Raw genomic sequence first — 12,964 nt, 5'->3', positions numbered from 1 at the left:
ATTATTGAGCTGTAAAAGAAAATGTTACAGATTCCTAAATGTATAACAAAAGTGAAAGACTGATGTTAAAGAAGAAAATCAACCTTGTGACCTTTTCCAAAGCTCTGTGGGTATGTGAAAATGTTACTTCTCTAATGAGAGGAAAGAGGGTAGCTTCTGGACATCTGCCAATACATTTTCATTGTATAACGTATGCTAATCCTAGTTGTCTTGGTATGTATGCCAATAAGTTCCAGAAAGTGGGTGGAAAGAAGTTTAAACTTTGTATACTAGTTGCTTTATAAACCTGTCTGAAAGATGACATGGTTGTGCTCCTTGCTCCATTAGCCTCTCCGTCATTGCTCTCCCTCCTCGCTCTGTCTTGCAGTGATTTATGTAGGAGTGGAAAGACTGCAGTGTTGCAATTTGTGTCCTCTCTGTATGTCACCTGAGCGGTCCAACTATTTAAACGGTCTGTAAAATAAGACATCAGTGCAGCAATGAAACCTGTGCAGCATATTTTAAGATTGCTGCACCTACTCACATATGAATATTGATTTTATTCATATGAGGAATAAAACGTTCAAATCTTGATGATCCCCAAAAATTCCTGCCAAACAGAAAAGACATTCAATTTTAGTTTAAGTTGTTGCACAATGTGTTGCGCAACATTCAAGTGCTGCACATTGCAGAGTACTTGAAGATGATGGCATACAAATTCCTAAAGTTTTGTTTCTGCAATACTTATCTAACCCTCGATTAGATTTTTATTTTATTTGATCAATTTTTTTGCTAGGAGATTATTTTACGATGTCGTAGCCAATATTCAGGACAAAAGAAAATCACGCTCAGCATCTCGGTGTGAAACGCTCCTCTGCTCCACACTGAACATTAAAACAAGGGAGAAGCAAACCAGCATAGACTCTCAGGCTGGAGCTGAAATGAAACAGGTGCACATAAATTAGTTAAATAACAATTTACCTTATTCGTTTTTGGAGAAAATTGGAGAGAACTTTGCAATCTGCCATTTAGCCTTTAATTGTAGTTTCACTCTCTTCATCTATTTATAAATGTGGGGATGGAAGTAACATGCACATCACAAAAACATTACATTTTTATTACAGATATTTTACATACAGTCTTCACTTACTGCGCCTGCAGTCATAACTTCCAGTTAATTGTAACTCTACATGATTTGAAAAGTGTACCAAATTCACTGGTTGCGTCTGCATAAAATGAAAATTATGCTGATTGTGTCTTTATTCTGTCTACATCATGCTGTTGAAATACAGATACAAGTGCTTTCCACTTCGTGTGTGTGTATACTTGGGAAGACTAATAATTCAAATCATCTCTAATAATTTTTTATATGCTGATGATTTGTTGGTATTTATTAAAGTATAAACTGCTGACGCAAGTCTAGTGAGTCTGCGATGAGAAGTCTGAGGCTATGGTTTATTTCTCCACTGCAATTTAAGGCCCTTAAATAAAAGTGCAATTTTTATATAACACCAACGTCAGTTCAACTGCTTTTTATAAAGGTGTACTTGCTGCCACAAACCAGACACACTTTGAAGTTGTTTTCAGAATCAGAATCAGAATCAGAAAGGGTTTTATTGCCAAATGTTGAGCAGGTTTACAACATTAGGAAATTGCTGCGGTGCTTCAGTGCAAACATACTGTCATAAATTTCCTTTAAGGTATCACAACTGCTTTACTGTTTCAAAAAACAGTGAATAAATCTCTACACCAAGTTTGAGTGTTTGTCTGGCTAACTCAGCAAGCATTCATTTAAACTTGGTGGGTATAACACTGAGCAGTGTAAACCTTCATTTCTGGCTGATCTGATTTTAAAAACGATCCAGTCTGGTCATTACTTGCCTCCGTCTGCAAGGCACGTACATATGACAGGATCACTAAACATTATGAGATCCTGAGCCTGATGAAACAGGCTTTTCAGGTCTCCACAAGACGTTCAGCTTGTCACACCCTTCATTTCTCTCTCTGTTCCCATCTTGCTTGCAGCTTCTCTCGCTGTGTCTCTGTAACACACTCTGTGCCTTTCTCTCATTCATACACATATTTTTTGTGTCTTGGAGAAAGTTCGATTGCAGGAGTGGAGACAGGTGCCTCGAAACCTGAGCAGAGCTTCACCAGCTGTAACCACTTCTCCAATCAAACCTCCATCATGTTCTCAGCTGTGTTCTCGCCAGAGCGTAGACTTTTCTCATGCACAGCTTTAGTATAAGCAGATTCTCGCAACTCTTCCCTCAGTATACTGCTCAGTTTAATTCATGTTTTCTGTGTCCTCACTTCTCACAGATGAGTCAGCTCATTTGCAGACCTCCTGCCCCATCCGCCCCCTTTTGACTTCCTGGATTTCTTTCTCCCTGGCTCCCCTCGGTATTTCCCCCTGCCAGGTTCATCCCAGCATCGGGTCCACAGCAACCACCAGCTTTTTTCCACCCCAGCCTGAGTTTTTCTGTTAGTTGTTTTATTTTTTTTTAACTGTATGTAAAACTGTTCCTGCCTCTGCTTCTGTGCCAGCCTTTAGTTTTTACTTCCCTAGCTTTGGACACATTTGGCACTCCATAGTCGCCTTCTATGATGGTTTCAAGTATAAAGCAAATCAGATATTCTAACGACCAGCTTCCCAGAAGGAATTTGCGTAAATGTAGTGAGCTACATCATTATGAATTTATGGTGTAGTCTAACACCACCCTTGGGATTGTTTTGCACTCAGTAAATCAGTGTACAATGGCTAATTTACTGAGAGTATTCATCATCTCCAGAGGATTGATCCTAATATTATAACAGTGTTTCTTCTGAACCCATCACAAAATCCATCACACACAACAAGTAATAAAATCTAATGGGACAATTTCCATGAAATTTACAGAGTAAATTAGTGCCAAACTCGAATGATGAAACTTATTCTATTTGTTGACTCCATGTCTCTGAAAGGCTGTCTTTTCATGAGTGGAATGAACAAACCTGAGTTCTGTTTTAGTTTATTATTCTACAGAAAATTCCACAGTGAATTTCAGCTGTAAGTTGTCCAAGACTTGCACATATGCTTGTGCTTCAATAAAACAAGCCCAGAGCAGCAGTATAAAATCAATATCTTACACCTCATAAGCAAAGAGAGACAGACAGTATTTGTGTTGGGCCTTGTTTTGTCATTACATCATTATGAATTCATGTAAAGTGCTTTAATTATGCACAAGGCCAAAGCTTGAAGGACCACCTTAAATATTTATCGATTATAAATGCCGTAATTCATTATAAACCTTCTTTGTTCATGACTGGTTTACACTTTTACTTCAGTTAACATTCCAACATGTTTGCAGTCACCCTCTGCTCCAGTAATACTTTACAGGCTCTATATTAGTAAAGTTTAAACAGTTTATAATACAGTGCTAACAACTGTAAAACAACTGTAAACATCTGCACTGCACTACAGGGGTTTCAAGTGAAAAATGTGCTCTTTACAATATAGGTTTTGCCGTCATGTGAATTTGGCTTTCCCACAGGTTATATGACACTTTATTGTTATTACATAACCAAGCAATAATAGCAAGTAACTGAAGAAATGGTCCGTGAGAGTTTGCGCTACACTGAATTCCTCTGACTTGCTTCGTTACATTAAATGAAGCACAAAGTGAGCATATAGGAACATCTGTAGACTGGATGGTTCTTATTCTAACCACAGCTACAGCAGTGATCCCAGGATGTGGAAAAAAAATAGGTCTAATTAATTAATGATCTGACGCTGAGCTCCTCTATTATCTGTTACTGCAGAATTAGTTTCCATTTTAAAATGCATATTTTCTAGGTCAGTATATATTGTTTTGAGCAAAGCCATTTTTTCTTGCATTCTTTCTGATTTGTATGAAAAACTGTACTGAGCTGCATAATGGAAATATGATGAAAATCAGACCAGCCATAGTTTGAGCCATAGTGATCCTGGTTCTGTAATTATGAGGATTTTTTTTCTCTCCCTGAGGCTTGGATTTTATCCTCACTGGAGGAAGATCAATTGTAATCATTTGAACTCTCCATAGCAATGAAAGTGATGGAAAGCCTGCTTTCAGATGCTGTTTTCACAAGCTCCAATAAATGCTCCATGACGATCATATCTGGTTATTGATAATCACATGATAGCAAACATTCACGATCAGCAAAAAAAAAAGCAGAAAAATAACTCTGCAGCCTTATTTTCACAATATCTATCTATCTATCTATCTATCTATCTATCTATCTATCTATCTATCTATCTATCTATCTATCTATCTATCTATCTATCTATCTATCTATCTATCTATCTATCTATCTATCTATCTATCTATCTATCTGTGTATCTGTGTATCTGTGTATATGTGTGTGTATATATAAAACAAACACCCAGCACGCCCCTGCGGGCGGTTTATCCTTCAAGCTCGGGTCCTCTACCAGAGGCCTGGGAGCTTGAGGGTCCTGCGCAGTATCTTAGCTGTTCCCAGGACTGCGCTCTTCTGGACAGAGATCTCCGATGTTATTCCCGGGATCTGCTGGAGCCGCTCGCCTAGCTTGGGAGTCACCGCACCTAGTGCTCCGATTACCACGGGGACCACCGTTACCTTCACCCTCCACATCCTCTCGAGCTCTTCTCTGAGCCCTTGGTATTTCTCCAGCTTCTCGTGTTCCTTCTTCCTGATATTGCTGTCATTCGGAACCGCTACATCGATCACTACGGCCGTCTTCTTCTGTTTGTCTACCACCACTATGTCCGGTTGGTTAGCCACCACCATTTTGTCCGTCTGTATCTGGAAGTCCCACAGGATTTTAGCTCGGTCATTCTCCACCACCCTTGGGGGCATCTCCCATTTTGACCTCGGGACTTCCAGGTTATACTCGGCACAGATGTTCCTGTACACTATGCCGGCCACTTGGTTATGGCGTTCCATGTATGCCTTGCCTGCTAGCATCTTGCACCCTGCTGTTATGTGCTGGATTGTCTCTGGGGCATCTTTACACAGCCTGCACCTGGGGTCTTGCCTGGTGTGATAGACCCCAGCCTCTATGGATCTTGTGCTCAGAGCTTGTTCTTGTGCTGCCATGATTAGTGCCTCTGTGCTGTCTTTCAGTCCAGCTTTGTCCAGCCACTGGTAGGATTTCTGGATATCAGCCACCTCCTCTATCTGCCGGTGGTACATACCGTGCAGGGGCCTGTCCTTCCATGATGGTTCCTCGTCTCCCTCCTCTTTCTTGGGTTTCTGCTGCCTGAGGTATTCACTGAGCACTCGGTCAGTTGGGGCCATCTTCCCAATGTATTCTTGGATGTTATATATATATATATATAGGTCATGGGTCATGAACAGAAGGAGGCCTCTGCCAAAACAGAATCCTTTTTTGTTTTTTTTTTATCACCCTCTTACGACCATTGCATATAAACATGATTTTGATCTGATTAAATTATCCAGATGCTTTCTGTTGCCTTACTTCTGTTCCAGCTGCAAATGTCCCCAGCTATAATATATATTACAAAAACCAATCCCAAAAAGGAGGAGATAGAGACTCCTCCTTGTGGCTCAACTTCGCCTTCTTCCAAGTTGCATGAAGAATAACAGGGGTGTAACGAGGTCGCTTGAGCAAAACATGTAGTATAAATTTCAGCTTTATTATTTGACTGGCACATTTCAGGCTATGTCCTTTGATGACCCTGATGAAGGCCGCAGGCCAAAACACATTGGTCAAAGTAATAAAGCTGTTCATCATACTACAAGTGTTGCTGGAGCGCCAACCTTGCTTTTGACTCAGGCCAAGAATTCCCTCATAAGTGTTTAGAAAAAATGTTGAACTACTGATTAATTTAGAATGTGTAAATAGCCTATCTGACATTTATAAATGGATGATTAATTATTAAGTGATGTTTCAGAGAGCAGGAGCGTGTATTTTGGAGAAACAGAAAAATACATTTTTGGAGAAAAAAATGTACTCTCACACAATAACATGTCCTGTTATACTTAAGACATTAAAGAATAAAAAACAGACTGATTTAATTATCTTTCATTAAATGTGAAGATGGCAGGAAAATTGTGGGACTGTTAGGATTTTTTTATATAACCATTCATCCATTAAACAACCATTAAACACTTCCTCACTTCTCTGGAATAAAAACCTCATAAGTACCATTTTTAATTATCAGTATGATTTTAATATTAATCAACACAAAACCTGCTCATTGCAGACTCATCTGTGCATTCACATGTGGTATTTGCATTTGTTTCCACATTCAGTGAAATGGCAGCTCAGGTACCTTTATAATGTTACCTGTATGATCTCCCCAGCCCCTCTTTTCATCTCTGTTTTAATCTCAGTTAGAATCAGGGGATTCTAATTTGTTTTTGGTATTATTAGATTCTTTTCTTACATTGTCGGTACTTCCCTCAGTATATTGGTGCTTGCAAATCACAGGCACCAGCATATACGCTTGTAATGTGCTATATTGCCCTTTTCTTGTCTTATTTTTAACTAGAACTCACACTTTGATCACACATTCTTACAGCACTTTACCTGCCACACATACATGGCCAAGTTAGACTCACCCATTAAAATGACATGCATATTTTTGGACTGTGGAAGGAAGTAGTTGGAGAAACCTCACTCCAGGTACTCCACACAGAAAGATCCCAGGAACCTTCTTGCTGTGAGTAAACAGTGCTAACCACTTGATCGCCATGTCGCCCTATTTCAGATCAAAAGCAGACAAAAGCAGTATAATTTCTTATATATTTTGTGTGTTTGCAATCACTTCAGAAAAAGTGTCAAATTTCAGGTTAAAAGAATTACATTTGTGGTATTTTTCTGTGGTCAAATGTCAAAATGGATCAAATTCGACCTGGTATATCAAGTATCAGTTTGTGAGAGCTAAAACTGTGGAAAGCGATGTTGTTTTCTTAGTGTATTAATGCAATAATTACAGTGAAAAACACCACAAAACAAAAAAGGTAAGTTATGTTCTGTAGTTCTACAGGTATAGTATACCAGGTGTGTGCTGCTTTTCGAAAAAAGAGTGAAAAAAAACCACTGTTTTTAGGAGAGGCTCTGAATGCGCTTTGATGAATTTAATGCACAAAGACAGTCTGTTTAAAACTGAATGAAGATCATTGTCGCAAACTGGCTCAAAGGACCACAAAAGAGATTTACTTAAATAAAAGAGTATTTATTAACATTAATCATCCGAGACATGAACACCAAAGTGGGTTCGTGGAAGAGAGACAGTGAACAGTTCATCTGAGTTTTTATATCCTGGGAGCCCAGGTGGCTGTTATAGACCCTCCCATCTTAGCTTATTATTAGTAAGAGTAGGCCAATATTTACATGAGACCGGTTGAGTCATGGCACAAGATTTTAAACAATAGCAGACTAGTCTATAATTTTTGGTAACTGAGGTCTAAAGGAAACCAAATACATACAAACATGTTTTGAGTTATTTCACACTTTTTTGTTTACTACATAATTCCATGTGTGTTCATTCATAGTTCTGATGCCTTCAGTGAGAATCTACAATGTAAATGGTCATGATAATACAGAAAAACCATTAAATGAGAAGGTGCCACGAAACTGTTGACTACATTGACTATATAACCCACTTTTATATGGAAAATTGCTGTTTTTTGTTGTCAATAATATCTACTTTTTTAAGACAGATGGGTTTCTGGAACAATCCAGGACATGCATCTGCAATTACTGTTTTTCCTCTTTTGTCAACACGGTCTTGTCAGAATATGTCAGCAGGTGTTTAGCATTATGTGCTTTTAAAAATATGGTAATGTGGTCTGAATAAAAGAACAGTTCCTCAGCTCTGCCTTAAAAGTAGCCATCGCTCAAGTATTATAAATCAACTTATTTTTAAAGCTAGAATGAGCAGAAATTTGTTCAGCATTGGAGAAAAATTTCATAGAACCTTTCAGCATGTTGTAATTCAATTGGTTTGAAATTAAACTAGATTTCTGCACTTCATCTGGGCTTTGTTTTCAGGCTTTAGAAAATCTAGTCCGTGACGGGGGACTTTGGCTGATCACAAAGAGATTCTTTTCAAAGAAACAGTTCCTATTAACTTGTCTCCAAAATTCATATGCATATGCACATCTCTTCGGATGATGGAAAGACTGATTCAGTGGTGAAATATTCTTCAGAAAGAGTTCCTATTCCAGCATTGCCAACTGCAAAGTTATCAGAAAGAAAATCTAAATGAGAGGCTGACAACAAATGTAATAAATTATGTGCTGTAGAGCGTTTCAGAGATTGTGCAATCATCATTGCTCTGCTGTTCCAGTATGTACCTGTGGCCCTCTTTACTTCTGTGCTGTGGCTGCTCAGCTTGGTAAGTGAGGATCTGCTGTTAGTGACGTTAAGGTTGTGGAGACTATTTTGCAGAGCTGTGTTTTGCAATATTGCTCCACCTTGCAGTGTCTGTGAAGAACATTCATCTTAAAGCCAGATAAAAGTTTAATTTTGCAGCTATAAGTGAATGTCTTGACATTTAAATAGCCATGATTTAATGTCTGGATTTTGTTGTGCATTTCTTTATATGGGTGGCTGTAGCTCAGGTGGTAGAGCAGGTCATCTACTCATCGGAAGGTTGGTGGTTCGATTCTCGGCTTCCCCTAGTCTGCATGCCAAATATCCTTGGGCAAGATACTAACCCGGGCAAGATAATGCTCTCCGATGCATTCATCGGAGTATGAATGTGTGTGAATGTCAGTTGTGCTTGTGTGAATGGGTGTGAATGGGTGAATACACAAGTTGTGTAAAGCGCTTTGAGTGCTCAGAAGAGTGGAAAAGCGCTATATAAGAACTAGTCCATTTACCATATATATCTAAATATGTTGTTGTTGCTCTTCGTTAGGTAGTATGCATCTGTGGTCAGAAGTAAATACACTCATGGGCATGAATGCCATAGTAATTTGGGGCTTTTAATAATTTCTTTAACATCTTCTTTCTTCATAGTGGAATGATTGTACAGCATACATCTTTTTGGTATGTGAACAAATCTGAATATGTTATGGATTTTCTCAGATCCACACAGGGTCAAAATTATACACACAGGCTAAAATATATACATGTACACTAACTTAAATCTTTTAGGAAGTGGTGCTGAAGGTTCTACAGTGTCTTTTTACTGGGCAAGACCAAGGCCTATTAACTTTTCGTGACTGCTCATTATTGACTACAACTGTTACTTCTCTGTTTGCCGGCATAAAAAATGATTTGTTTGACAGGACTCTTTGGACTGACTACCACTCAGAACAACGGGAAAGTCCAAGGGACTCAGTGAAGAGCCGAGAAGAATTGTAGTTAGTGTTTATACAAATTTTGACAATCTCTTTGAACTATTTCTAAACCTACAGATTCCAAGTTCAACAGTTCAAACAGTTTGCCATGTCACCACTTTGCTAAGGTCCAGAAGAAGACCCAAACTGTCACCTTCAAATGAGAGGAAATTAATAAAGATGTTCTGGAGCAACCCAGAAACCGCTAAGGCTCCAGCCTGCCTTGTAGTGGAAACTGTTAGCACACCAGCATCAATTTCCACAGTGAACCAAGTTTATATGCAGTGAGAGGGCACAGACCAAATAGAAAGACCCTGTTCCAAAACTGACACCTTCAAGCTCAGCTGTCCACATAGACAAGTCAAATGCCTTTTTGGAGGAACTTTTTATGGTCAGGCGAAAAAAAGATTGAAGAAATTGGTTAGGATCTTCAGGAACTACACAGAAAGCAGTATGACAAGAGTTATGTGTGAAGGAGTGAAACTGAAGCTTTCAAACCTAAGAACACTGTACCAACTGTCAAGCATGGTGGTGGTAGCATCGTGCTCCAGGACAGTTTTGCTGCCAGGTACATGGCATACTGGACAGTGGATTGAATAATCAAGAACAAGTACTGTGCATAAAGCTGAATCTGAACTGGGAAACCAATTTAAATTTAAATCAACCAGTTCTGCCCAAAAAATTGTCATTAGCTCGTTGATGGCTACCAAAAGCATCTGATCAAGGTGCAACTTGTTAAAGAACATTCAAGTAAATATTAGTGGGGTATGTGTTTGAGCTTGTATTTATGGTTTTGACTCTGTGTGGAAAATCCTGCCAAAAATTTAAACTCCACCCAATTCTTGTTTTCTTAAAGTCATTAAAAGTGTGCTGTATAATCATTCTACTCTGGAAAAAGAACAGTTCAAAGAAATCATTAAAAGCCCCAAATTGCTCTAACAGTTGTGCCCATGATAAGTACATGTACACCTCTAACTGCAACTGTAGGTTAGATGAGATCTGCTGCAGTTGTCTTGGTGTATAACACCACAGGGAAAATCCAGAGGTTTTGCAAAGAAGTCCATCCCTCGGCTTGTCAGGGCTATTTTGGCAGCACAGTGTTAGGCAGGTGGTTCTAATGTTGTGGCTGACTGATGGAGAATAAAACTTTTTTGACGCAGCTCCCTTCTAAACCTTGTCAAATACTTACATGGCTGACTTGCATCCATTTATTCTGCCTGACATTGTTTGTAGTTTTATTTATTGAGCTTAGAGGAATTGAGGCTTTTTGGATTTGGGTTTGTTTGTTACTTCAGGGTTAGCTTAGGTGAAGTCTGTACACAGTTGGGACACACAGTTGTGCAGGTGTTGTGAAAATAACATTTTTCTTCCACAATGAAGAGGCTCATTTGGTTAGTTTTACTGTTACACGCACAGAGCAGCTTTCATTTGGTATCAGCTTATCAATGTGTATCAAGTGAATCCATATTGTCTTTTCATGGGGCAACCGTGGCTCAAGAGTTGGCAGTTCGTCTTATAATCGGAAGGTTGCCGGTTCGAGCCCCAGCTCTGACAGTCTCGGTTGTTGTGTCCTTGGGCAAGACACTTCACCCGTTGCCTACTGGTGGTGTTCAGAGGGCCTGGTGGCGCTAGTGTCCGGCAGCCTCGCCTCTGTCAGTGTGCTCCAGGGCAGCTGTGGCTACAATGTAGCTTGCCATCACCAGTGTGTGAATGGGTGGATGACTGAATGTAGTGTAAAGCGCTTTGGGGTCCTTAGGGACTAAGTAAAGTGCTATACAAATAAAGGCCATTTGCCAAAAAACTGTATGTACACAGTAAAAGTGACAAGATCTTACTTACTTCATCTATGATTTCGGTAAAAGCTTTACTTACGAGTCCATGGTCTTAGCTGCTTGTGGCTTATTTTGAAAATTTTCCCAGTGGAGACATCAGGAAGGATAAAGCAGGGTATGCTTTAGGATGGGCCAACTTACCTACTGTGTACAGCGTCCCTTGGTTTCTGAGTCAGATCCATCCTTCGCTTTTCACATCCGGTTTCAAAATACCAACACCAACACCATAGCAACTGCTGAAATGCTCTGCTTAAGACTTCAAAATGGGACTTCACTGAGAAAATATCCCTCTTGGTGTATGAGGTCAGCAGCAGGGCCTTTCTCTCATTAGAAATGGGATATTCACACATGCAGTACTTGTTCAGTGTTCAGTGTAGATTTTACGAAGAGTATAGTTCAAAGTCAACCACAGAAAACAGCATTAACTGTCATTATCCAATCACCTGTCAGAATCCAAGTGAAGCTATGACTAATACTGTGCAGTTTACTCCCTGCCAATTCTCAAACTGCAAGGAGAGAGGAAAAAATCTGATTTAAATTATTCCCTGAATACCTAATTATTTTCTGCAGCACCCTGGTGACATTGTCTGGTGTGACTGGGGGTCCCTTTAACGACAAAGCACATTCACTGAGAACAGCTGAAGGGATAATGACTGGACCTGCAGCGCAATTGTTTGACTACAAATACATATTATGGTGCACGAGCTGGTTTGAGAAATGCGTTGGCCATTTTGTTCTGCTTTGTGGCTGTAAATGACAGCTCCATTAGTAACCTCAGCAGTCTCAGATAAAAATGACATGTAACTAAATCACTATTTGATGGTTATTCAAATGTCACCGGAGTTTTGCGTGAGATGTGTGTGAATGCAGGAATACAATGAGGAGTGTGGAGGAGAATGAGGAGGGTGAGGAGTGTTTAGTCAAGTCAAAATAAAAGCAGTTCTCAGGTCAGAGCTCAGGTCATGGTCTAGTTAATATTTTCCATAATCAATATAACAATGGATAGTATTATTGTGAAATGTGCAAGGTTGAGCCACTGATTTTTTTGGAGCAGACAGAGAAACTGCCAATATTTAGAACAGCTAAGAAGCTCTAGCTGTTTTTGTTTTCTTTTTCTTTTTGTTAGTTTGTTTTTTGTGGTGAAAACAAGAGCTTTAAAGTGATTTTAAAAAAAAACAAAAAACAATATTTTCCACTTTCCATGTATGATATGTTTTCTTTTTAGATACAGTACTGTTCAAAAGTCCCATTTTTTTTTACATTTTGCATGGAAAATGGTACATAAGTGCAACAAATTATGGAAGCATGTGCAAATATATCTGCAAATACAGTAGAAACAGAGTTTGTACAACTCTAAAAACCCTCGAAGGTCAATCTTTATTCTTCAACACAGCCTGAATTCTCTTAGGCAAGCTTTCTTGTATTTTCTTCAACAAACTTTCAAAAGGACATTCCAAGCTCTTCTTTAGATGTTGGATCCCTTTTGTTCTGTTCTCTGTCAAGATGATCCCACACTGCTTGAATAATGTTGGGGTACAGGCAATCCATGACTGATAGTGTTCCATTGTGTGTTTGTTAGCTCCAGGTATGTTTTTACATTGGCAGCATGTTTGGGATCATTGTCAATCTGAAAAATGAAGACATTGCCAATCAGATGATTTCCAGATGGAATTGCATGGTGGATTAAAATCTGACAGTAATTTACCGTGTTCATAATTTTTCTCCATTTTGACTACTGGCTGAAATGCAGCCATGACAGCGCCTCTATCATGTTTTACAGATGGTAGACACTCACAGTCATACCTCTCTCCTGGCCTCCTCTGTGCATACTGAAGA

Source organism: Rhamphochromis sp. 'chilingali' (assembly GCF_963969265.1).
Source record: "Rhamphochromis sp. 'chilingali' genome assembly, chromosome: 20".
Taxonomy (NCBI): Eukaryota; Metazoa; Chordata; class Actinopteri; order Cichliformes; family Cichlidae; genus Rhamphochromis; species Rhamphochromis sp. 'chilingali'.
Note: the sequence above shows the minus strand (reverse complement) of the source record.